The sequence below is a fragment of the Notothenia coriiceps genome, unplaced genomic scaffold (genome assembly GCF_000735185.1).
Source record: "Notothenia coriiceps isolate Sejong01 unplaced genomic scaffold, NC01 NC01_scaffold00034546, whole genome shotgun sequence".
Classification (NCBI taxonomy): domain Eukaryota; kingdom Metazoa; phylum Chordata; class Actinopteri; order Perciformes; family Nototheniidae; genus Notothenia; species Notothenia coriiceps.
In genome coordinates, this window is record NW_011367247.1 from 119,561 (window position 1) to 123,665 (window position 4,105).

Genomic DNA, 4,105 nt, shown 5'->3' on the forward strand with positions numbered 1-4,105 from the left:
CATCATCCCTGGCTTCCCAGTTCCCAAGTTATATTTATCTGTGTATTTACACACACTGTCCAGGTGCTGCTCGCAGGTCGTTTATCCTCTATAGGTTCCACGGCCTGAATTATATGGGAACTGTTACGATTTCTATATACAACATCTGCCTGGCCGGAGCAACACACTTGCATAGGTGGCCTTAGAGCAAGCAGCAGCTTCGTCAATGGTGTTTGTGTGGCAAAGTGTGTGTGTGGCCTTTAGTTTTTCACGGTCATTTATCCTATTTTAAAGACTCTGCCCTTGTTCTCCCTCTTTATACCCAGTTTTTACTCGCTTCAGAGTTTGTTCTGTTGCAAATTGCTATTCATTATTCGTGAAGAGGCTGTGTGTGTTTTTAATGTGCTTACTTTCCAATGTTACCACTGGCTTTAATAGTATGGTTATACTACTGCAGAGTGAGGCTGGCGAAATAATGGTTGTTATTCCTCACCTGAAGAGCTATGATGTCTGAAAATATGCAAAACTAAACGTGTCTTTCAAAGCCCAGCGGTGATGTCTCTGAACTTGTTAAGTATCGGCATAAGAAAAAAGCTGTAAATCCTTATATATCAAGGTAAATGAACCTAGATTTAGAAGGGGCAGGAAGTTTGCCAGTTGTATGCTTTTAAGATAGCGAGTTACTTCTATATGGTTAAGCATCTTAATGCACTTCAGCTTCTGTTAGAGGATATGGAAGATTTGTTTTCCCATGTGAATAGAGATGTGAAATACTAACAGTTTCGTTTTAAAGCTATTAGAGTTTGATGTTTATCTTTATGTAAAGATTGAATAACACTGGTAAATAGCAGTCATACAGTTCACTTTCATTTTCACATGGCGGCCCGAGTCGGCAATGTTTGCAGCAGTAATGAGTTAATATGTTAATTTTGGTGGTGGTGTTGTGTGTGTGTGTGTGTGTGTGTGTGTTGTGTGTGTGTGTGTGTGTGTGTGTGTGTGTTTGTGTGTGTGTGGTGTGTTGTGTGTGTTGTGTGTGTGTGTGTGGTGTGTCGTGTGTCGTGTGTGTGTGTGTGTGTGTGTGTGTGTGTGGTGTGTGTGTGTGTGTGTGTGTGTGTGTGTGTGTGTGTGTGTGTGTGTTTGTGAGTGAGTAGGCAGCGTAATACTTCTCTTGGTGCAATGAGCCAGGCCTTGTATTAGGCAGGTTGAGCTGCAGGGGGAATTTTGTAACACTTGACCTGTTTTACTGAGTCATTTGTGTGGATGGAGAAAAAAATTGGTGGAAGAGAAAGGAGGGAGGGATCGAGGAGGGGGAGGGCAGTGGTTAGTAGTTTGGGGGGGATTGGAGTGATGAGTGACAATTAGAAGTGATCGAGGGGGAGAGAGAGAGAACAACAGCTGGGGGAGGAAAAATGAGATGACAGTGCCTTCATATTTCTTCTTTCTTACTTTTTCTCTCCATCTCTTTTTTTTTCCTCACCCGTCACTCCTTCTGTGTCCTCTGGCTGAATCGCCTCGCTCCTCATTACTCACCCATCCAACCTTAAAGGTCATAAGCACTTTATAATGCAACAATATCAAACTTCTCCACGAAGCTGTTGCAGCCTGTTGTTGTGGAGTTTGTGTGTGTTGTTGAAAACACTCAACGCCACCGCTCATAGATATTAATAGAGTATTTTTCATTTCCGGAGCTCAGCTGGTGGTCTCCTGCCTCCGAGGAAGAATGTAAGCCGCGTATCTGCATCACTGGCTACTTATTCCCCCTCTGTGCTCACATTTCCTTTGTGTGAGTGTGCTTGTGTTTTTCTCCTCCCTTTGGGTATAACGAGTTTAGAGTAATGGTTTGACCAATGGAATCCATATTAGAAAATGTTGGGTCAGTTCACCCCAATAACAAATAAAGCACATAGATCTTGTGATTCAGCCGTGGAGATATGTTATTATTATTAGTCCAGGCTTTACGGGATTTCAATGTTCCCAAAAAAAGGGAAACTTGCAGAGGTTTTTTAGGGGTATGTACCACGTTAGCAACTTCAGAAAAGAATGTGGTGACGTTTGTGAAAGTGGAGTTCAGTTCTCCTTAATACTTCCCTGTTCCTGCCAGTTTACGCAAGTCAGGACAAGGTACAAGTTATAAAGTCTTTCCTTTCAAAAAGTGATTTGAAAATGATTTGATTTGTATTTTTATTGTGTAGCGTTGTTCGCTGACACATCCAGCTCCATCTAACTTATTCTAGAGATTCAGTCTAGCAGGATACAGATAACAAGAATACATTATGTGTTAGACCTACTGTCACAAAATATTTGTATGTAGTGTCTCTATTGTGATATGTCTCCATGCTTTAATGTTCAAAAAGCTATTTATTTTTCTCATACTGCCTCTGCACCTCTTTTCACCCTCTGTTGTGATTGGCCAAACGCTTCGATCACAATATGTCGGAGCGCTAGCCACAAGCCGAGTCTTACGAAGTGATGTCACTATGTTCCTGGAACCAATCAAAGGAGTCCAATAGCTATGTTGGGTAGAAACTCCCTTTGGAGCATATCTTTTATACCTGATGAGAATGCCAAGGCTTCTGGATTAAATGTAATTACCTTGATACTGAATCCAGATACATTTAACATGTTAACACCCGCTGTAACTGGGGCATAAGTGCTCTGAGCACCACAGATACAATTCCGTGCTCTCTACTCTAATAAAATGGCAGATAAACATTACAGAAATGAAATCAAATTGATGTTGTTGGCTATATTCCAAAAGGAGGAGGAAAAAAAAGTTGTTTTAAGATTTGGGTAAACAGATCTTTTTATACTTACTGTTTTGATCCTTGTTGTCAGTCGTAGAAAACTTAAATGTAATTCAGACTCTCAGAACTGTATTTCAAATGTGAGTGGAGATCTGAAAGTGTAGAAAGATACGAAATCTATCAGACTGAATTTACGTCGTATGGAATTACATTATTGATTCAATAGAGAGCCCCAAGAAGATAATATTCAATATATGATGCTGTCAGACAGAGAGGGTTTTCGTAAGCTTTCACACTGAAGTGTAAGCAAAATAAACGTTAAGGAACTAAATCATGTTAGTGTTAGGTGTTTCTCTTTTCTTGCAAAATGCAGTTGTGTTAGAGGGGATAAACGAAACCGAAAATGCAAATGCCTCGCTCATTCTCCTTCAAATCTGCTTTCATTACCCTCCTTGTCCCCTGATCTTCCTTGTCGCCTGCACTCTGTACAGTCCTTCCAGTTTTGCTGTGGCAACTTCTTGCTACCAGCGCAACCTCTGGTGATACGAGAGCCGGCCGTCACTCCAAACAGAGCCTGGTGTTTGGTGACATTTAGCATTTCACCGCAAAAATTATGCATCAGTGTTGACATTCAGCCTTATGCATAAAATTCATGATGTATGTGGCACTTCCTGTAGGCGCTGCAGCAGAGAAGGAGACGAGAGAGGAGAGCAAGTCACAGCTGGGGCACGGACACACACAACATCCTCCCTTACACACACACACACACACACACACACACACACACACACACACACACACACACACACACACACACACACACACACACACACACAGCATATATACAATAGCTCTGCTAACAAACGTTACGAACAATTAATGTCCACACACATCCTCATGAACCTGAAGGCCATGTGTTTCATGTTGCTTTCCATTCTTATGTCTTCATTATAGATTCAAGGCACACACACACACACACACACACACACACACACACACACACACACACAGACACACACACACACACACACACACACACACACACACACACACACACAATAGCCCTGCTAATAAACGTTAAAAACAATTAATGTCCACACACATCCTCATGAACCTGGATCATCTAGCTGTACGAGTACATTTGAAGGCCATGTGTTTCATGTTGCTTTCCATTCTTATGTCTTCATTATTGATTCAAGGCACACACACACTCACACTCACACACACACACAGACAATCACACACACACACACACACACACACACACACACACACACACACACACACACACACAGACAATCACACACACACAGACAATCACACACACACACAGACACACACACACACCTCCCCGCGGTACTTCACTTTATTCATTCTTCGCA